Source organism: Cebus imitator, unplaced genomic scaffold (genome assembly GCF_001604975.1).
Source record: "Cebus imitator isolate Cc_AM_T3 unplaced genomic scaffold, Cebus_imitator-1.0 Scaffold347, whole genome shotgun sequence".
Classification (NCBI taxonomy): domain Eukaryota; kingdom Metazoa; phylum Chordata; class Mammalia; order Primates; family Cebidae; genus Cebus; species Cebus imitator.
The window spans coordinates 1,648,265-1,671,454 of record NW_016107662.1 but is presented as its reverse complement, the minus strand read 5'-3'; the positions used below and the strand labels follow the sequence as shown (position 1 = coordinate 1,671,454).

General features: G+C 38.4%; 1 protein-coding gene across 3 annotated transcripts in view; it reads right to left on the bottom strand.

Moving 5' to 3' along the window:
- The window catches only part of NEK7 (NIMA related kinase 7), a 150,384-nt gene extending 147,635 nt beyond the window's left edge, over positions 1-2,749 (bottom strand). Inside the window, exon 1 of one of the 3 annotated variants that reach the window (XM_017506068.2) lies at positions 2,473-2,749. The gene's annotated coding sequence lies outside the window, so the exon portion shown is untranslated. Of the gene's footprint in view, positions 1-478; positions 2,255-2,472 lie in introns of those variants that run through there. The other 2 variants (XM_017506071.2, XM_037730489.1) reach the window with 2 other exon arrangements.
- Between the last annotated feature and the right edge of the window lie 20,441 nt (positions 2,750-23,190).

Sequence of the window (23,190 nt, the reverse complement as noted above, 5' to 3'; positions counted from 1 at the left end):
CTAGTACGCTGCTATCACACCAGACATGCTTTCCCCATTCTTGGGGTAAGTGCTGTTTTACTGGGACGGAAACGAACTCTTGAAATTGTCTAGCCAGGAAAATATGGAGGGGGAAAAGGAATGGTGGGTGCTACATGTATTAGCTAAATAAATAAACCTAAATAGTTCAGATTATAAAACGAGCCTGTACGCTTGGAAATAGTGTTGTTAAATTGGTAAGATTTTTAACCATGGAAAGATTCCCCAAAAGTTGTAAAAACAGCTAACGATCTAGATTCTGACATTTGGTGGTTTTCATTTTCTTATAATTTCAGAGTAAACCCCCCCTCAGTCACATGGACTATATTCAGCTTGCTGGTCAATTTAGCTTATCTACTATAAACTTTCAGTAGAACTAGTTTTAAGGTCGAGGTACAACTGAATAACGAAACAGGGCACCTAGGACGGCTCAGGGGAAACCGAAGCCCGCTACCCTTTATTTACTTATTTATTTCTCGACGCCGGACCTCAGCCTGGCGTCCCTCCTGCAGACATCCCTGGAGAAACCACTGGCGCGGCCTTCTCCGAGCCCAGGGCCGGAGTAGGAAGTACCCGCCCTCTCGAACGCGATGTCCTCGCCGCCCATTGGCTGCGAAGGCCGTCAGTGCTCCGGAGGGCGGAGCCTCTCGCCACCCAGCGGAATCTCAGGCCCGCACCTCCGGGGGGGTACCGCAGGCTCCCGGGCTCCTTCCCCACCCTTAACACTAGCCCCGCACACGCACACACACCGGCCCCGAGAAGGCACCTAGCCTCCTCAAAGGGTTACTCTGCCTATTTTATTTCGCAGGACTTCCTCTCCCCCATGCAGTTTCTGCCCCTTTGACTCCTCCGAGAGGCAAAGCGTTTTCAAATCTCCAACACTTCTCCCCCTACCCCAGCAAACTCCCGGTCCAAGACCCAACAGAGGATGCCGCGGTTTTAGGGGGGAAGAGAGCTGTGGACTGGATCTCGCCGAGGGAGACAGGATTACTTTCTCTGGAAATAACTGCTGAGATTTTAAGTTAACTGTTTCAAGAGCACTTGGCCATCACCACGTGTTACAAACCAAAAATAGCGGCCATTGAACAAGACTTGCCACAAAGCATCAGAGGGTTAACTGTATCTGTCGTTTAACTGTTCACCGTTTGCAAGGTTTGACAGTTTGTCCTAAACATACTGTAATTTTTGAGTGCAAGTACTGTGTCATTCTTCGACCACACCAGCAGCAGCTCAAGGTCCTAAACAGAACATACTTATAGCACACATACTCTGTACTCATTCTCTAATGCAACCTGACCAGACATACTGCTGTCGCTTGGAGGGAGTGTGCATACTCCTGAAACTGTAAATTCCTTGGAGGAGGAATTAAAAATAGTAGTTCCAATTACGATAGGTACATAAGGCTCTACAAACAATGGAAATTTGATGCTTTCAACCGCATCCAGAATCATTTTATTTCAGATTTTCAGTTCAGTCACCAGAATTGCGCAAGGATGGCAGCCTGTATCTTACTGTAAACTAAGTATATTTTTAGTATTTCTTCCCAATGAGGACTACGGCTATGCGAGAACACGATTCATTGGTTGATGCATCATCTCTACCACCCCACTACGCTCCAAGTGCAAGACTAAATAGCGGATGCTGCGGTTTTAGGAGTGAAGGCCTACAGCGCAAAGGAGGCACAAAGTTCTTTAGCTCTCAAGACAGCATCCTCTAGGTTGTGCTCGCTTCTTTGCACTGATCTGCGGTCATACGGTCATGTCACTTTTCTCCGTCTTCGTTTGGCTCCCCTTCTCTGACTGTGGCCTCAGTTTTGCACTTCTTGTCCACTGCCACCATCACCAACAATGTTCGCTATTGCCTCGCGATCCCTCTCGCCGACATTTTGTCATCTCCAGCCCCTCCCAAGTTCGCTCTCCAGCAGACCTCTCACGCTCCCGGTACTCCTCAGGCCACTTCGGTTCTGCCGTCTGCCGGCTCCCACCACCCACTCTCCCAGCGCACTTCACTTTCCCAAGTCTGGCTGCGACCGAATCCTGACAGACGGACCTCGCCAATCCGCGAGGGATAAATACCCGACGTCGCCAATGAGCATCCGCCGGGGGGCGGGACTTCGCCTAAGTTCCTCCGGCCTGAAACCGAAGACCTGTTGCCGCCGCCGCCGTGGCCGCGGAGTTTCTTAGTTACCGCGGCGCCCTGGGCGGCCTCGGGCCGCCAGAGTCGGTGCCAGGTGTGAAGTTTCCCGCCGCCCCCTCCCACCGCTGCAGACGCACAGGACAGAAACCCCCGGACGGCTGAAGCGCGGCGCGCCCCGCCCCACCTACCCCGAGCAAGGGGATCCCGGAGGCCGCCCCGCGCGGTGCCGACCGCCCACTCCCGGCCCGACTCCCGCAGGCCGCCCCACCCGGCAGGAGCTCCCCGGCCCGGGCGCCTGAGCCCTGGGCAGCGACTCACCAAGAAGTTGGGAGTTTTCCGTTCGCCCGCCCGCGAGGGACCTTGGGCGGACTGGTGGCTCGGCCCGGCGCCGCCGTCGGAAACCGCGGTGGGCCGGGGGCTGTGGCTGCGAGGCCCGGAGGCGATCGGCACCTCCCGCCGCGCCGTCCCCGGGGACGCTGCAGGCGCGGGCACCCACCCTGCACACTCGGAGGCGCGTCCGGAGCGCAAGCCTAGCGGCGGCCCATCCTCCCCAGGCTCCCGCTCCTCCTCCTGCGGCCGCCGCTGTCTGGTGTGTAAACATCCCGGCATCCCCGAGGAGAGGGGCGGGGCGGGCGCCGGCCCCTCCCCGCGCCGCGGGTCCTGGCTGGCTGCGTCCTCCCGCGCGCCGGGCAGCTGGGGGAGCCTCGGCGGCTTCCCTCCTGGAGCCGAGGCCGCTCTGGAGGAGCTCCTCCTGCCCCGCCTCTTGCGGCTGTCAGGCCTAGCGGGTGCGGGGCACGGCGTCCGGTCCCCTGAGCCCTCTTCCCCGGCTTCAGGCCAGCTTCCCACCGAACCCGGGGTCCGCTGCTTTTTAAGAACTTGTTTTCTCTTCATTTATATGTAAGCTCCCCCGCTAGCAAGCGGTGAACCGACTTGGTGATGTGCCCTTTCCTCTGGACCACAGCGTTGTCATCCAGTCCTCTTTTACCAGGTGCTGTAAACTACCTCTGCGTTTAATGCGGAGTGCAGGGAAATGAGAAAAAAGGCGTTTTCCGGAGTATGGCTAAGGCAACGTTGCGTGAAAGTGTCCCAGCATAGAGGACAGTGGCTTTTACAACATTCCGAAAGGTCAACTACCTGGTGTGGTACCTAGGATCTTTGAAATAAATATGTGCAAAATCAGCCAGAACCCTAGTACAGGAAACTGCAAAAGGAATGTTTTGACACCAGCAGCTTCACTACTTCGGTAACAGGACATGAACTACTCGAGGAGACGGCTAGGAGGCAGTGTGGAGTCGGTCGTGTCTAAATTCCCATCTCAGCTCAGTGGTTAATTTTGTGACCTGACTGTGAGTTACTTAACCTCTCCAAGTCTCAGTAATTCTCTGTAAAAGGAGAATAGTCACACTACCAACCACTAGGACCATAGTTGGAATTAAGAGAGATAAAACAAAGTGAGCACAAAGCTTGACATAGTAGACGTGCTCATTAAATTGTTGCTGCTTTTCATAGGTCTCTCAGTAGTTTAACTTTCCTGCCAAAACCATTCGAGCCAGCAATGAGATTATAGCTCATTTAAAATGTTAAAGCCATGAAATTAAGATCCGGAAAGTTTATTTTTAGAAATTAAAACGGCCGGGCTAGGTGGCTCACAGCTGTAATCCTAGCACTTTGGGAGGCCGAAGTCAGGGGAGGGGCGGATCACCTGAGGTCAGGAGTTCGAGACCAGCTGGCCAACATGGCAAAACGCTGTCTCTACTAAAAATACAAGAATTAGTCACGCGTGGTGGCAGGCGCATATAATCCCAGCTACTGGGGAGGCTGAGGTAGGAGAATCGCTTGAACCCGGGGGGCAGAGGTTGCAGTGAGCAGAGATTGCGCCACTTCACTCCAGCCTGGATGAGACAGCCAAACTCCATCTTAAAAAAAGAAAAACGTTCAAGATCTCAAGATGAGGCCTTGATTAACGTAGCCCAACAAGTATTTATAATTGGTCTAGGCAGTGTTCTAAGGAATGAGGCTATAGCAGCCCACCAAGATATAAAGTGCCTGCTCTCATAGAGTTCACATTATAGTGGGAAAGGCCAAAAAAATAAATAAATAAATATCTACTATGCCAGATGGTGAGTCATAGCAAAATAAAGCAGAGTAAGGAGACATGGGGAGGGAGGATGCTATTTTAAATATGTTTGTGTGGGAATGCCTCTCTGACATTTGAGCAGAGAACTAAGGAAGTGAGAAAATGAGCCATTTAGCTACCCAGGGTTAGAATATTTTACACAGAAGGATCAGCAAATGCAAAGATCCTAAGTGGAAGTGAGGTTGGCATGTTTGAGAAATAGGCAGGAGGTCAGTGTAGGCTGGAATTCAGTGAGCGGTGGGAGAGTAGCTGACTGAATCAGAGGCGGGAGTAGGATACTAGAAGGGTACAGTTGTAGAACCTTGTAACCTTTACAATTTATTCTGAATGAAAAGGAGAGCCATTGGAGGAGTGACCAAATCTGATTTGAGTTGAGAGAGGAGAGCTGCACTGCGGAGAACAGATTGAGCATGAGGGCAACTAGACATTGGAAGCCTGTTGTAATGATCCAAGTAAAATAGATTGATGACAGACCAGAGTGCAGGTGGTAAACATGGTGAGAGTCCGGATAAATTTCTAAGATACAGCAAACAAGATTTGCTGATATATTGAATGTGGGGTAAGAAAAGAGGCAAGAATGAAGCCAGTGAAACGCATTTGAACCAGATCATTTTATCAGGTCACACCAAATCAAACCTGTTAGTCCAATAGAAACAATGTCACTTGTGTCATACACAGGCACACACTGCAGCAGTGCAGGAAAAAAAAAAATCACCAGATATCTTCAGGGTAAAGACATGTCAACCTCAGACCAGACATATATGTAAGGTTTTTTGTTTGTTTGTTTTTTGATACGGCATCTTGCTGCTCTGATCACCCAGACTGGTGTGCAGTGGCGTGATCTCAACTCACTGCAACCTCTGCCTCTCAGTTCAAGTGATTCTCCTGCCTCAGCCTCCTGAGTAGCTAGGATTACAGGCATGTACTGCCATGCCTGGGTAATTTTTGTATTCTTAGTAGAGGCAGGGCTTCACCATGTTGGCCAGGCTGGTCTTAAACTCCTGAACTCAAATGATCTGCCTATCTCAGCCTCCCAGAGTGTTGGGATTACAGGCGTGAGCCACAGCACCCTTCCTGTTTTTCTTTCTTTTTTTTTTTTTAAATAAACTACAGATTTATCTATGACCAAATATTCCATTGGTAAAAGCAAAACACATATATACCTTGTGAACACTGACTCATAGTCAAATGGATCAAGAGGAGCTCATGAAGCCCTAGTAGCTGAAAAGCCTGTCTAGGAAGAATCCTTATCAATGGCTGTATGGTGCCCAGAGTATTGAAATAGGCTGATATATACTCTTTCTTCACCTAAAGTACTGCTAAGCTGCAGCTAAATAGTTACACAGTATTTCAGAGGTTGGGAAGGTTGTCAGAACTGAATCCAACGCACTTTTCTCTTTAGCTTTTTCTCACTTTTGTGGTGGATAGGGAAACTTGTTCCTAGCCACTGCCTTCCTGGCTGGGAGCAAATCCTAACTGAAACGCAGAGAAACCTGGCCAAAGAGGATCTCTAGTCCAGGGATCCTTAGAGCAGAATCTAGCTTTAACGGCTTTTCTAGTTATTTCCCCATCAAGCTTGCGCCAAAAATGCTTGTTTGGCCTCATGAACCACAATTAATGTGTTTATCCCTAATTACCATGCAGTACATACCATTATCAGATTAACTTTGCTGTAAGTGATATTTGATTATTACACTTGAAATTTCTCAGTGTACATAAGTTTTTACATTTTGTTATTCATATACCTTATGGGCCCCATACAATTAAAAATAAAATTAGAGGTAATATCAATTATTGAAACTAATGTTTCTCCCTAGGCTAACCCAGATGAGATGTTATTTACCGGGATCAGTGTAAATGCAATTTCTCTGTAAGGAGACAATCTTGCTAGAAAAACATTTTCTTAAGGAAAAATGATGAAGTAATACTAAAAATAATTCTCCTTTGAAAGAGATCTTAGCCACTGGGGTAGACCAGAAAGGTCTAGCCTTCTTTACTCAAACATAGTGCTGGCAGCAGGAGTATTTAAAAAGCTACTAGTGGTATTGGCAGCCACTGATTTTGGCAGCTAAATAGTGATGAGGCTTAGTCAAGCTGTTGAAATGTCTGGACTAAACTGGGCCAAGAGGAGGAAGTCAAAGTGCAGATTGCAGACAACTCAAGGGAGATCACTTTTCTCTGGCCCTGGCTGTGGTCACTATACAGTGTCAGAAAATAAATCTTTATCTTACTTTGAAAACACCCATGAAAAATAGTAGAAAGTTACGTTTTTACCTTTGCATTTTTACATTTCATTGTTAATGGATCATGCAGATGAACGTCCCATTAAAACGATAAAATTGACCTAAATTTTATTCTCACATAAAATCCCTGGAATTCAAAATCACAGAAAGACAACTCTCCTATGTCCCAATTATCTAGTTATGGTATTTTGAGAATACAGTTCATGGTTAAAAATAGTGGCATTACCACCAGTGGCTTTTCCTGACTATTTTTATAGTAGTTATAAAACTGAAGAAACATTTCAATATACTATGTATATTTTTAATGTAGGGAAATGTAATATTTTATATTGGTCACAAAACAGGAAAGAGACAGTACAACTGGCAGTTTGTGTCATGTTTTCCTTTGGTCAACAGAATACAATTGGATTTATGTTTCTTTATAGCAGAAAAGCCGAAGAGCCAATATGCAGTAAGCAAGAAGGAAATATATTCAGCAGTGAAGGAAATATATTCAAAAATTATTTTCCTTTTCATTTTTGTACACCGCATCCTTGATGTGGAGCCAAACCGTGAAGCCATTTCTCAGGACCTCATTTCCTCAACAATGGTGGCATTTTCAGTAACAAGTATTCACAAGTACCTCTCAATTATCTATGCTAACAGAGAGCTGTGATGACACAGTAATCAAATCCCAAAGATAATTTTTTAAATTATAGGTGTCTTTGGAATATTTGGTATTTGTGCTTGTGTCTACCTAGAAGAGATGTTACAAAAATCTTGTGATTTCACAAAGCTAAATATAAAGATTTCAGAATCCTGTATCATCTCTCTGTTCTGTCTGTCTGTCTCTCTCTCTCTCTCTCACTCTCTATCTCTCTCTCTCTCTCTTCTGACATATCCTTTTCTGTGCTCCTCAGTTCAGTCTTGGGTTGCACCAGATCCACTCAGGTCTGAGCACTAGAGGCAATTGCCTATTTCTTAATAGAAAAGAAAATGGAAGATAATAAGTATTTCTGTTTACTTTTAGTATTCCCTCATAGTTAAATCAAGAGGCTATCCTTCAGCTACAGAGTCAAAAGTATATCCCAAAAAATACCAGAAGTGAAAAGTTGCAATAGTATTGCTTTCATCTTTTAAAACTTCTTTGTTCGTACTTAAGCCTTTATTGCTTAAAACATACATCTCTTCCATCTTTTTTTTTTTCAGTTGTTCCGCTTAATGGCAGAAGTGCTCTTTAAAATATCTTAGTAAATATTTCTTCAGCAATTAAATTGCAGTTTTAATGTTCAGTCTATTTGAAAATGCAGGAAGGATGTGAGTAAAACCAGATTTGGAATCATGCCACATCAAATCCAAAGACATACTGAAAGCAGGCTCTACACGATAGCAACAAACCTAGTTAATCATAAACAGCCTTGGCATCCTCCATAATTCTGCCATGGAATTCATCATTATTAATAAGGTTCACATTATAGAGATATTTTACTTATTTAATCACTCAGTTGGCTTTTCCATGAAATGTTGGCATTGTGTAGAGGAAGGAGCACCGGGAACAACATTTTCCAGAATTAACACAGTGTCATTTCCAAAGCTTGAGAATCTGTGGGGGGAAGTAAGAGGTATGATTACAAACTTCATGAAGTTCTACTTCTTCCTTAAAAGTAAGGGCAAGAACTTTAAATTCATAAGGCCTTCAAGCACTGGAGAGGCCAGGCAGTATTTATCTATAGGCTTATGGGATAATCTGTTCTTTCAAGGGGTAGACGACAAACAGAATGCCACTCCATGGAAACTGCAAACAATCCTGATTGGACAATATTGTTATGTTTGCCAATCAGTACTAATTTTTATTATATAATATTACCTATTACATATAATGTTTAATCTGTGGAACCTTTACATTATTTTAAAGATGTTTGTATATGTTTCTAAAATACTTTATATATATTCATATAATGTACCATTTGAGCAACCAAAATATGTAACTGTTTAAACTTCTGTTTTTATTTGTCCTCTCCTTGCTCAAATTGAAAGATTAAAAAACTTTTTTTGAAGACAAATAACAAAAATATTACTTTATGTTCTAAATTAAATGAAATTAATATTTTATCAGGTCTACATCCTATGACACCTATCTAACATTATAGTTGGGTATGTTTTACTAATTTACAATAGGATGTTTGAAAATATAATGTAGAGATGACTGGAAAAACATGAAAATGAACTAAGTCATGTCAGTTAATTTTAATTTTCTATATAAATTTTTTAAAAAATACATGCCTATAGTTGCTACATAACCAAACCTTTATTATTAATACATGATTAGTGAGATTATCATGCTTTCTTGAAATATGTAGAGAGATCCTGAGAGCCGGAATCTACTTCTATTTCTTTCAGAACCTAGTATTTTAATTTATTTTATGGATAGTTTATGTATTTTTTGTTTCATGGTTCTTTAAAATCATGTTTACATAAACTACACAAAAATAAATGCCAATAACCCCATTTGTTTCTTAACACATATTGTGATAATCAGTTGCTTTATGTAGAGATGTTCACACTATGATGAGGCAATACCTCATGAATCAATTCTAGAGGCAGTGCAGCTTTGGGGTGGAATTTCAGGAGTGTTTTACCTCTAGGTTTTACCTAGGATGACGGATTGTAACTGATGCAAAGGAAAAGATGGTGAGACTAAAGTCAAGAACAGAGGTGAACTATCACAAACTACATGGGTGTTTTCCCAGATATAATGTCCTGTGATAGCAAGGGGAGAACAATTTATGTACTAATAAATTCACTTTTTTCCTACATCAGTAAAGACAGTGTAATAAAGTATCTTAAAGTGAAACATGGAAAATTTACAAAAGATAGGGCTTTGAATTTAGTCTAAGAAAGAGTTCCTAAATTTGCAGGGTAGACTCTCAAATATCCTTATCTAATAAAATATTTAAAGGAATACAGCTCATCTCTCTTGCCTGGTTTAAAAGTAACCTGTACAGAAGTAGGAAGGTGGGCTAGCATCGCATAACCTTACATACAACTTTCTAGCAGTACAGCACCAGGAAAACATGTAGGTAAGTCAAGTTTACTCATGTTTCCTTCACTCTCGTTGCACTGGGTACAGAGTTTTGTTCTCATTTACTATCATGTAGTAATGGTAAAATTATAGTTTTCTGTTTTTAAGGTTAATAACTGTTAGTACATGCTTTTGTTTTTCAATCTGAAACTTGCATGTAGGTTTTCATTCCTTTGGTTCTTAAATGTTTTTTGATCTTTTATATCTCTGTCAAATTATATCTGCTTTTGGAAGTGAGCTATACTTTAAGCCTACTTAATGAGCCCCCTATGGGGATAAGCAGACAGTCTGAAGAGAACAAAGGATAAGCTTGTCTAAGAGGAAATAACAAGAAGGGACATACTTTAAATAGGGTAATCCAGGAATGCTTCTCTTAGGAAGTGACATTTAAAGTAATATCTGAAGGGTATAAAGGAATCGGCATGGTACAGCACCTACACTGAGGTCCAGAGGCAGCTACATCTGGTTTTCCTTCTTTCCACATGGAAGAAAAGCATGCAGGAGCTCATAGGCCTGGGAATACAAAGATGTCTACTCAGTGGCTTCATTTTTATTAACTTGGAAGCATCCAAATTACTGTTGACCTAATAAAGTTTCCATCCGTTAAAAGAAAAGTTGGAAAAGTTTTCCACCACGAAAGCCTCAGAATTATGCCGATGCTTTATTCTTTTCTGCCTTTTTAGCTTTCCTTCCTTCCTGCTCCTCCCTCTCCACAATCTCCTTCCCTTCCTCCTTCCGTCCTTCTTTCCTTCTTTCTTTCCCCAGACATAATTATTGAGTTATCCCCATGCATTAAGAATCCATTGGAATCTGCAAATACAGCATTTCGTTGTTTCTAAATCAATTTTTCTTTAACATCTAACATCTGCGAGGCTAGAATGCACTTTATGTTCAATGGTATCTTAGAATCAATGAACTATGATACATGGTACATAACAATAAATCTACTTTAAGAGAAACAATCATTTTAATCAAAATCTAGGCATCAATTGCAAATTGTAAGTAAATTTTCTATAAGGCTTAGTGAGAAAGGCACTAAATTGAATCTACCTATTTTTGTACAAGCTGTTCTATTTAGATTTATATGCTTTACAACTCAATATTTGCTGTATTCTTTTAATTTTAAAAATCTGAAATAATGGAAAGTCAATCAAAAAAATAACACTTCATAAAGCACACCTTATAATCTGGTCATTATGAATGACGCACCTTTCACTACCGAGTGGCTGTGTAGCTTTATGTGGATGCATACATAGGAAAACAACAAAATGATAATTGCCAAGCAGACTCTCTTCCGGGTGATAGCAAATAGGAGTGAGACACAGCATACCTCCACGTTTCCAATAGATGAAGTGAGAAAAATAGTAAATGCCCCAAATAGATAGGAATAACAAATAGTTGTCATTCGAGCTAGCTCAATGAATGTGGGTCCCAGGACTTTTGCTGGAACCATCCAGAAACAATATACTGTAATCCTAGAATTCCTCAGTGCCTTCTCAGCCATAGAACCAGAGAAGCCTGCCTGAAAACAACGTGATGCACAGGAAAAGACCTGAAAGTTGGAGGAAAATGGATTCCTGACCATCGATTCCGGCATGCCTGAAGTCAGACTCCAGTGGACTTCCCAGTTACACAAGTCAGTACACTGGTTTTCCATTTTAATTTGTCATTTAAAATAGGATGGTAGACTGTCCCCCTTGTTCCTTCTGTGTTCTTAGTACCTCTTGCAAGTCTCTGCTTTCAGAGTGAATGTTGTGTGCTATTGAAACAGATAGATTCAGAAGAAATGTAAAAGCTTCTTCTGCAGGAGTACTTAGGCAATTTCATACTCTTAAAATCAGTTCTAAGACTTAAGCCTTTGGTAATGTGACCTAGTGAGAACAAGATGAGAGTTTCTTGAGCCCTCCTAAAATCTAAAACTCCAGAGGAACCTACAGCCCTACAGCATCTTATACCTGGCCTAGGCAGCAGACCGGAGCAGAGAAATATCATGAAGTTTCAACCTGCCCAAGAGTTCTCCAGGGATCACATTTACTGCTTACGTCTGCTGTTAAATATCATAACCATTGAATCAGGGACTCCATTTCTTCTCCTTCTAGACAATTCATGGCCTCCTGGAACATTCATCAAGTCTTAGTTTCCTCCTCTCTAAAATATGCTTAATGATACTTAACACAAATTGTTTCTACGAGTGCTGAATGACATAATGTAAAGTGCCCAATCAATATTATTATTATAAAAGAAAGTAGACATATTGGGTTTCCCCAGTTTTAAATCTTAGAAATTATTACTTTTTTATGTTATGAAATAGTTAGAACTTGGCTCATGTAATATGTCTAAGAGTACTATATTGAAATATGATTATTTACAGTACTAATATACAATTACTGTACAGATTATAACATTATTTTTGACAAATGTGTATACCAGTTTAACCAAAATATAGATTTCATCAGCCTGGAAAGTTTCTTCTCAGCCAATTCTCTTACCCCAGGTGGTTTCTATCACCATAAATTAATGTTATGTTTTCTGGATTTTACAATATGTACACTTTTGTATCTCTCACCAGCACTGTTTCTCCACATCCAAAGCAACATTTGATATTTTCAGTCTTTCTATTTTTGCCACTTTTCAGTCTTTTTATTTCAGCCACTCTGGTGGGTGTGCCCAGAACTGATGGGAGTAACAAACAATTGTAATTCAAGCTGGCTTAATGAATGTCAGCCCCAGGATTTTTACTAGTGATATTTCATTGTGTTTTTAATTTAATATTTATTTTTATTACTCAAGTCATCATATTTTCATCGGTAAACTCATCCCATTCAACCATGATGTCAGTTATTAAAACAATGAATTATAATTTCTTAAATTCTAAATTCAAAGGTAATATTTCATTTTAAACAATGTATGTATTTCAGGAAAGATCTTTTAAGATACTTACTGTTAACTAAGTCATGGTTTCTGGACCAAAATTTTTAATTTAAATAACAGAGATGTGGCTAAATTGGAGAAAGCTTGCCTCAAGCATCCAAGAAAAAGAAAAAAATACTGTTTTATGTGTCTGTCATTATGTATTTTGAGGGGAAAAAAACCATGTAAGCGCTTGTGCACATACACTGATAAGCCCAGTCATAGAGATTTGAAATGTATGCAGTTGGTAACACTAAGATCTAGAGAAAGGATATTGCTCTATGATTCTTAGACCTGGCTATACCAGACCCCAATCTGCAGATATTCTGATTCTATTGGTTTGGGGAGTATCCTTGACATTAATATCTTTTCAGTGTTTTCCAGGTGATCTTAATGTTCCACCTCGGTTAAGAACCATTACTAATTAATATTTATTGAGTTTTTACTTATGGCTAACACTTTGCATGAACTACTCCAGGTGATATAAAGGGCTAAGGGGTATAAAGTTAAGTCCTCTGGGGATATAAAAAATAAAATATATAAAGAACATTCAATAATATGATTTTGAACAACATCAATTCTACCATTGTCATGCTAAGTGCTTGTGCAACTGGTATTGGATTAATAACATCATCTTTATGTATTGGAAGAATGTATGTGAACCTTCTGTATGCATACATGCATGCCAAACAGCACATTGATATGACATATATAATAGATTGAGACTTTTATCTTGTTACTTGTTTCATTGTACAAAAAAGTAGTCCCCTGTATCAATGTTTCTCAAAAGATGGTCTGTATCAGATCGTTGGAAGAACTTTTTAAAACTATCATTGCCAAACCCCAAGACTATACAATTTCAGAGATTGGTCCTAGGATTCCAGAAATCTACGTTTTTAATGAGTTCCCAGGTGGTTATAATACATAGAAAAGTTCAAACCCACTGTCTTGACCAGATTTTTTTTCACCTTCTGGGGATGGTGCCCACCTTTGTGACATATGGGAAGGGAGTCATAGTATATCCAGATATTGAAATGCACACATACATAAATTTGCCTGTGACAGAAATAGTGCCTTAAGTCATAATTATCAAACATATGAGTGATAGTCATTTTCAGATGCTGGGGCACAGATAAGATAAGCATTGGTTATGTTCAATTCCCATAACCCAGTTGTTACAGCCATCACTTTTCCTCCAACTCCAAAAAACATATCAGAAAGTGAATGAGTGATTGATGTTATTCTAAAATATAACTTAACATATCTGTTATTCTTAAGAAAATTATTGGTACCTTCATGATATGGTTTGGCTCTGTGTCCCCACTCAAATATCTTCTAGAGTTTTAATTGCCACATGTGGAGGGAGGGTCCCAGTGGGAGGTGACTAGATCATGGGAGTAGTTTCCCAGTGCTATTCTCTTGATAGTGAGGGAGTTCTCAGGAGGCCTGATGGCTTTATGAAAGGCAGTTTTCACTGTGCTTTTGCCCTTCTCTCTCCTGCCACCATGTGAAGAAGGCCCTCGCTGCCTCTTCACCTCTCACCATGACTGAAAGTTTCCTGAGGCCTCCCCATCCATGTGGAACTATGAGTCAATTAAACCTCTTTCCTTTATACCACAATCTCAGATAGTATCTTTATAGCAGTGTGGAAACAGACTAACACTTCAGTAGTCTCACTGTTGTTGGTAACACATTATTTGCTCAAACTGTGAATGAGATTGCCAAAAGGGCCTCATGTAGGAATATTTTATAATATTTTAAATATTTGAAGGAATTATAATAATATGTTTCAGACATCTTATGAACCACTACCTTGAGGTAGTTTACAGTTTTAACATTAGATCAAGCTACATTCGTTCTGTTGACATCATATCTTGAAACTGAATTTTAGGGAACTGCTGAGATTGAAAGCAAGTATCATGAGAAAACCAGCTTCAAACCAGAAATGAGATGAGTGTGTTCAATGTGATTCTGAATTTTGGAAAGTTATGTAGTGCCCAAATATATATGTGTGTGTGTGTGTGTGTGTGTGTGTGTGTGTGTATGTGATAGAGTCATATTGTTCAACAAATGTACTTTATAGCGTTCAATAAATATTTGTTGAATATTCACTATAAAGTACAGAGTATCCAGGGCATACACTGATAAGATTTCCCTTTCAAATGTCCTTTATATCTCCCTATATGAATATTCTTTTACAAAATGAGCTATTTAGTTATGAGAACTTCCTTTTCTGCAACACATGTAAAAATGCCATATCCCTGAATAAAGAATTAGAACAACTATTAATTCTCCTGAGTTGCCATTTTCTACTTCCCCAAATTATGCAGATTTATCAATAATTCAAGAAAACTTCCCATGCACTATGCTAGACAGTTTGAAGCTGTCAGAGCAATAGCTTCAGACATAGTAGCAAAATGACATTTGTGGCTAAGAAACTGAACGGCAGAGTCAGCATTCACTAACATGATCATTGTCCTTCAAGGGTAAAAGATTAGTCACCTCACCTTTAAGAGAGATCCCCCTGGATGTATTGGGAAACAAGGAAGGAGAATTTAACTTCTGAAACAGTCTATCCCACAGGATAATAAAGTCTTGGGAAAGTTCTATTAGTTTTTTCTTTTCCTTTTTCTTTTTTAAAAACTGAATAATACTTCTAGCATTTTAAACAGGGAGACCACAAATACCTTAGTAAATTGATAAAATTTTAATACAAGAAATTTTAAAGCAGTTTTAGAAACTATTATCTTATACTTAACCTAATAGCCAGAAATACAATGCCACTGTGAACACTTGCCAAGGGAGCACTGAAACAATTTCAGGCCCTCAAATATGTCAAAGTTTCTAGCTGGAAGTTTTGTACCATTGCAAAATTCATTGTGATTTCTTTCAATGAGACAGATTTGGACTTAAAGAAAAATACTGGGAAAAAAAAAGCCTTGTACTTTTTAAAACATCTGCTCCTATTTTTCTCCATTATTCTCTAACTGAACTTTGAATTATTGAGTTATCAAGAAAATGACAAAAGCAGGAGGCAGGAGAGTAAGAAGAAGGAGGAGAGAAGGAAAAGGAAGATGAGGAAGAGAAAGAGTGTGTGTGTGTGTGTGTGTGTGTGTGTGTGTGTTAGTGTACCTACAAGATAATTGGAATAAGCAGAATTTACCATTGTTAACAAGTTGAAATTTGAACCTAGTATTGCAAAATGTGCTCTTAAACCAATGTATATTTGTAAAACTTATGTTAGTTCATATTAATTCTGATTGATTTCTTGGTGTTCTCTTCAGGAAATGAAATGCTTAGAAAAGAAAACATTTTTATAGATCTTTGTCTATGGAGTCCTTACATCCATTTCAATAAAAATAATTCCTAAAGTTTGTACTTTGTAATTGGCAAAAAAAAAGTAAATATTAAAAATATCATATTCATATTAACATGATTATTAAGAAGGATTCCACAGGAAGAAAATAAATGTTTTCTCATTTTTGTAACCAAATTTTTGGTTCCTAATATAACTTTAGTAAAATTTTGAGTCAAATATTAAAATTCCCAATAATTTTATGTTAATATTTTTCTGCTGAGAGCTCACAGGAGAGTCTACAGGATGACTCTGCTTAGTAACTACCTTCTTTGTTCATATAAATTCTATATTTGACTGGCAGCTTGAAACCTGGCTGTCTCTCTGAATCAGTCATTAGCAAGGATGATAAACATGTAGAAAGAGTTAACTTGTTAAGATTTTCCTGTTAATATTTTTGAGAATTACAGTTGGTCAAAATGGTTAAGGGTGCTAATACTAATTTTGTTCTTATTAAAACAGGCTATGCTCTTCTTTTATGACTAAACTAGATTTCTTTCCCCAAAATCTATCTTTCAGCCATTCATCACCATGACAGCATCATCAGGAATAGGAGAGCTGATCACACACTCTTCCCCATGGCAGGTGGTAGTACAGCTCATTAATTTGGTCAGTAGGACAGATTCAAGAGTGATATGGCTTTCTTGTTCCTCAAGTCAGTCAGCTGACACTCACTGTCTTCACTGAGTGGTAGATTATAACCAGGTAAGAGAAGTGTTTTAAAAAGTCATTAGAGAGCAATTTGAAACTTACCGTAAAGTGAGAATAGGATTATTACACATTTCTTACCAAAATGGCATTCTACATCACAGATTAGAGATAAAGTTGCAAATTTCAATGGAAACAACTGAGATTTATTACTTAAAGGATAAACTTGACACATGAACAGATTCTCAGAGTCGTAAGCTGAGTTTCAGTTATGCACAAGGGTACATAGCATCATAAAAGAATGTTCAGATCTTACTTTTACACACACACACGCACACATACACACATATATATCTTAATTATTATATGCATATTTTGGAGTTATCAGAAAAAAAATTATCTTTAGGATTCGACTACTATGTCTTATTGTGTAAAAATATCCAGAAATACTATGTCTTACTGTGTAAAAATATCCAGAAATACAAATATGAACCATTATTTTGCCTATCCAAATTCAGCAAAATTATTTCACTTGTAATTTATAAGATACCTTCCAGAGCAGCACATGTGCCGTTACCTTTACTATCAAGAATGTGTAGAAACCATTTCAATTCTAATGTTAAATATAAATGGCCTAAATGCTCCACTTAAAAGATACATATGGCAGAATGGATAATAATTCAACAACTGACAGAGACTCATTTAACACATAAGGACTCACATAAACTTAAGGTAAGGGGGTGGGAAAAGCTATTCCATGCAAATGTACACCAAAAGTGAGCCAGAATAGGTATTTTTATATCAGACAAAACAAACTTTAAGGCAACAGCAGTTAAAAAAGACAAACATTAAATATTAATATTATATATGAAATATTAGATATAAAATACATTATATAATGATAAAAGGTCAGGCCGGGCGCAGTGGCTCACGCCTGTAATCCCAGCACTTTGGGAGGCCGAGGTGGGTGGATCACGAGGTCAAGAGATCGAGACCATCCTTGTCAATGTGGTGAAACCCCGTCTCTACTAAAAATAGAAAAAATCAGCTGGGCATGGTGGCGCATGCCTGTAGTCCCAGCTACTCAGGAGGCTGAGGCAGGAGAATTGCCTGAAACCAGGAGGCGGAGGTTGCGGTGAGCCGAGATCGCGCCATTGCACTCCAGCCTGGGCAACAAGAGCGAAACTCCGTCTCAAAAAATAAGTAAATAAATAAATAAATAATAAAAGGTCTTGTCCAACAGGAAAATGTGACTGTCCTAAATATATATGCACCCAACACTGGAGCTCCTAAATTTATAAAACAATTACTACTAGACCTAGGAAATGAGAGACAGCAACACAATAATAGTGGGGGAATTCAGTACTCCACTGACAGCATTAGACAGGTCATCAAGATAAAGTCAACAAAGAAACAATGGATTTAAACTATACCCTAGAACAAATGGACTTAAATACTTACAGAATATTCTATGCAATAACTGCAGAATATGCATTTTATTCATTAGTACATGGAACATTCTCCAAAGAAGAACATAAAAGGGCATGAACAAGTCTTAATAAATTTAAGAAAATTGAAATTATATCAAGTACTCTCTCAGACCACAGTGGAATAAAATTGGAAATCAACTCCAAAAGGAACCCAGAAAACCCATGGAAATTAAGTAACCTGCTCCTGAATGATCATTGGGTAAACAATGAAATCAAGGTGGAAATTTAAAAATTCTTTGAAGTGAATGATAATAGAGACATAACCTATCAAAGCCTCTGGGATACAGTAAAGGCAATGCTAACAGGAAAGTTCATATCCTTAAATGTCTACATCAAAAAGTCTGAAAGAGCATGAATAGATAATCTAAGGTCACATCTCAAGGAACTGGATAAACAACAACAAACCAAACCCAAACCCAGCAGAAGAAGAGAAATAACAAAGATCAGAGAAGAACTAAATGAAATTGAAACAAAAACAAACAAAATACAAAAGATAAATGAAACAAAAAAGCTAGTTCTTTAAAAAGATAAATAAAATTGATAGGCCATTACTGAGATTAATCAAGGAAAGAAGAGAGAAGATCCAAATAAGCTCAATTAGAAACGAAATGAGAGATATTGCAACCAATACCACAGAAATACAAAAGATCATATAAGGCTACTGTGAACACCTTTACATGCATAAACTAGAAAAACTGGAGGAGATGGATAAAATCCTGGAAATACACAACCCTCCTAGATTAAACTGGGAAGAAATAGAAACTCTGAACAGACCAGTAACAAGCAGTGAGGTTGAAATGGCATTTTAAAAATTGCCACCCCCCCCCCAAAAAGGACCAGCCAGATTCACAGCTGAATTCTTTCAGACATTCAAAGCAAAATGGGTACCAATCCTATTGACACTATTTCACAAGATAAAGAAGGAATCCTCCCTAAATCATCCTATGAAGCCAGTATCACCCTAATACAAAACCAGGAAAGGACGTGACCAAAAAAAAGAAACTATAGATCAATATCCCTGATGAACATAGATGCAAAAATCCTCAACAAAATAATAGCTAACCAAATCCAATAGCATATTAAAAAGATAGTCCACCATGATCAAGTGAGTTTCATACCAGGGATGCAAAATGGATGGTTTAAAATATGCAAGTCAATAAATGTGATGCAGCACATAAACAGAATTGAAAACAAAAATCACATGATTATCTCAATAGATACAGAAAAAGCATTTCACAAAATCAGAATGCCTTTATAATTAAAACCCTCAGCCAAATCATCATAGAAGAGACATACTTTAATGTAATAAAAGCCATCTATGACAAACCCACAGCCATCATAATACTAAAGATGGAAAAGTTGAAAGCATTCACCCTAAGAATTGAAATAAGACAAGGGTGTCCACTTTCGTCACTTCTATTCAGCATAGTACTGGAATTCCTAGCCAGAGCAGTCAGACAACAGAAAGAAATAAAGGGCATCCAAATCAGTAAAGAGGAAGTCAAACTGTCACTGTTTGCTGATGATATAATTGTATACCTAGAAAACCGTAAAGAGTCCTCCAAAAAAGCTTCTAGAACTGATAAATGAATTCAGCAAAGTGTCAGAATACAAAATTAATGGACACAAATCAGTAGCTTTGCTATGCATCGACAGCAACCAAGCTGAGAATCAGATCAAGAACTCAACCTCTTTTACAATAGCTGCCAAAAAATAAAATACTTAGGAATATACCTACCTAAGGAGGTGAAAGACTTCTGCAAAGAAAACTGTAAAACACTGCAGAAAGAATTCATAGACATCACAAACAAATGAAAACACATCCCATTCTCATGGATTGGTGGCATCAATATTGTGAAAATGACCATACTGACAAAAGCAATCTACAAATTCAATGCAATTTCTATCAAAATATCATCATCATTCTTCACAGAACTAGAAAAAAAAATTCTAAAATTCATATGGAACCAAAAAAGAGCAACAAGACTAAAAAAAAAAAAAAAATCCAGAGGCATCACATTACCTGACTTCAAACTATACTATAAGGCCATAGTCACCAAAACAGCATGGTACTGGTATAAAATAAGGCACATGGACCAACTGGACATAATAAAGACCCCAGAAATAAAGCCAAATACTTAAAACCTACTTATCTTCAGCAAAGGAAACAAAAACGTAAAGTGGGGAAAGGACACACTATCAACAAATAGTGTTGGGATAATTGGCAAGCCACATGTAGAGAATGAAATTAGATCCTCATCAATCACTCTTATACAAAAATCAACTCAAGATGGATCAAGGACTTAAATCTAAGGCCTGAAACTATAAAAATTCTAGAAGATAACTTTGGAAAAACCCTTCTAGACATTGGCTTAGGCAAAGGCTTTATGATCAAGAACCCAAAAGCAAATGCAGCAAAAATAACGATAAATAGATGGGATTTGATTAAACTAAAAAGCTTCTGCACAGCAAAAGAAACAATCAGCAGAGTAAACAGACAACCCACAAAGTCGGAAAAAATACTCACCATTTATTTTGTTGTGAGTAAAAATACTCACAACAAATATCCAGAATCTACAAGGAACTCAAACAAATTAGCAAAAAGAAACCAATCCCATCAAAAAATGCGCTAAGGACATGAAAAGAATGTTCTCAAAAGAAGATATGCAAATGGTCAACAAACATGAAAAAAATGTTCAACATCGATAATGGTCAGTGAAATGCAAATGAAAAGCCCAACATGATACCACCTTACTCCTGCAAGAATGGCCATAATCCAAAAATCAGAAGCTAATAGATGTTGGTGGGGCTGGAGTGAAAAGGGAATACTTTTACACTGCTGGTGGGAATGTAAACTAGTACAACCACTATGGAAAACAGTGTGGAGATTTCTTAAAGAACTAAAAGTAGAACGACTATTTGATCCAGCAATCCCACTACTGGTTATCTACCCAGAGGAAAAGAATTCATTATACAAAAAAGATACTTGCATACATGTTTATAGCAGCACAATTTGCAATTGCAAAAATATGGACTCAGCTCCCAAATGCCCATCAATCAATTAGTGGATAAAGAAATTATGAAATATATATATCTCACAATTATATATCTCATATATATATACATACATATATACACACACATATATGTACACATACACACACACACACACACACACATATATGATGCAAAGGCATAAGACTTTGGGAAGTCAGGGGAATGGGTAGGAGGGGGTGAGGCATAAAAGACTGCACATTGGGCAGAGTGTATACTGCTTGAGTTATGAGTGCACCAAAATCTCAGTAATCACCACTAAAGTCTAAATAACTTATTCATGTAACCAAACACCACCTGTTCCCCAAAAGCCTATGAAAATAAAAAATAAGAATTTAAAAGTAATTTTTAAAAAGTGAAAACCTATACTATGAGATTTCAGAAATTAGCATACACCTATTAGCATACACACACATAGGAGTATGCTAATTTATATTTATATATATATATAGGTGTGTATATGTATATAATATTAATATAATTATAATTAATTTATAATATACATTAATTTATAATATATACATACATAATTATAATTTATTATATATATATATAATTTCTATATATGCATAGGTGTATGCTAATATATGTGTATATATATTTTTTAAGAATTTGTAGAGCAATCAATATTTCAAAAGCAAACCTCTCAGCTCATGAATCAACTGTATCATGCTTGGGAATCACATCATCCAAAGGGGAAACCAAAGAATAGGAACCTAAGAATAAGTTTAATGTTAAGATTTGACAAAGCTAAGAGGTATGCCTATATATATGCATTCCCAGCTTGAAATCTGTCATTACAAAAATCAATAAATTTAGCAAGGTTTTTTTAAAAAGAATATCTAAGTCATTATATTATTTTCATTATTCATAATTTCTATTTCTCATTGTAAATTCTGTCTCCTACTAATAAGGAAAAATACAATAAAATTTGTATTTTGTATTTTGAATTGTTTACATAATCCACTATATTTTCCTTGTTAACTGATTATATTGAAAACACAGTAAGTTTTTATCAAAGTATTGCATACACATGGCTTTATAAATCAAAGTTCAGAAACATTTACAATAAAAAAACCTCAGTCCTCTGCCCTACTTCTTCCTTCACAGATCTGTGAAAAAGAGACGTAATCATCTTACAATATTTCTGTTTTTAGCTCTTCTGGCAGTTACTACTATAATTCTAAATAATAAGTTGATATATTTTGATCAATATTAGACCCTATCTATTAGCTTTCTGCTCCAATAAACAAGGATTTAAGTAAACTAACTTTCTCTACTCTTCTCTAGAAATGTTTATATCAGTTATCCACTCATCCATCCACACATTCATTTAACAATTACTTATTGTTTTCCTATTCCAGGGAGCTTTCTGTGTGCCTGAATATACCAACTAATAAAAAAGACAAAATCATTCCCATTCTTGAGACAGAAAATCAGCATCATAATTAAGTGAATTATATTATAGTATGTTAGAGGGGTGATATGTGTTATAGAAAAAAGATAAAGCACAGCAGGTGAGATTGGGAGTGCTAAAGGCAAGGTGAATGGTATTAAATAGCGAGGTCTTGAAGGTATGAGCCAATAGCCATGCCACTATTTGGCAGAAGAGTGCTCTTCCCCAGAGGAACCAACCAATGTAGGGGACAAAGTTTACCACTCATGTTTGATGACTAACAAGGGGCCACAGTGGTGAGAACAGCCAATGAAGGAGCAGGTGAGCTTACAGGGGGGAGACAAAAAGGACCATGAAGTCATGGCAAGCTCTTAAAACACTTTAGGTTTCTACTCTTGAGTCATCTGTGAAACCGTTGCATGGTTTGAGGAGACATGACAGGATCTTTCTTACATCTTAAAAAGATCTCTCTGGCTCCTGAGCTTGAATATTCTGTAAATGAACAAAGCATGAAGCAAAGAGACAAGCTGGGGAGCCACTGCAATAATTTAGGGCAGAGACTACAGTAGTTGGATGAACATGAAAGCAGTAGAAGCATTGAGGAGTCATTTAAAAATATATTTTGAAAATAGAGCCAACAGAATTTCCCGATAAATTGGATTCAAGTTGTCAGAAAGAGGAAGGAGTAAATGGTAATGCAATAATTTTAGTCTCTTTTTAAATTATTCTTGTAACTTTAAAT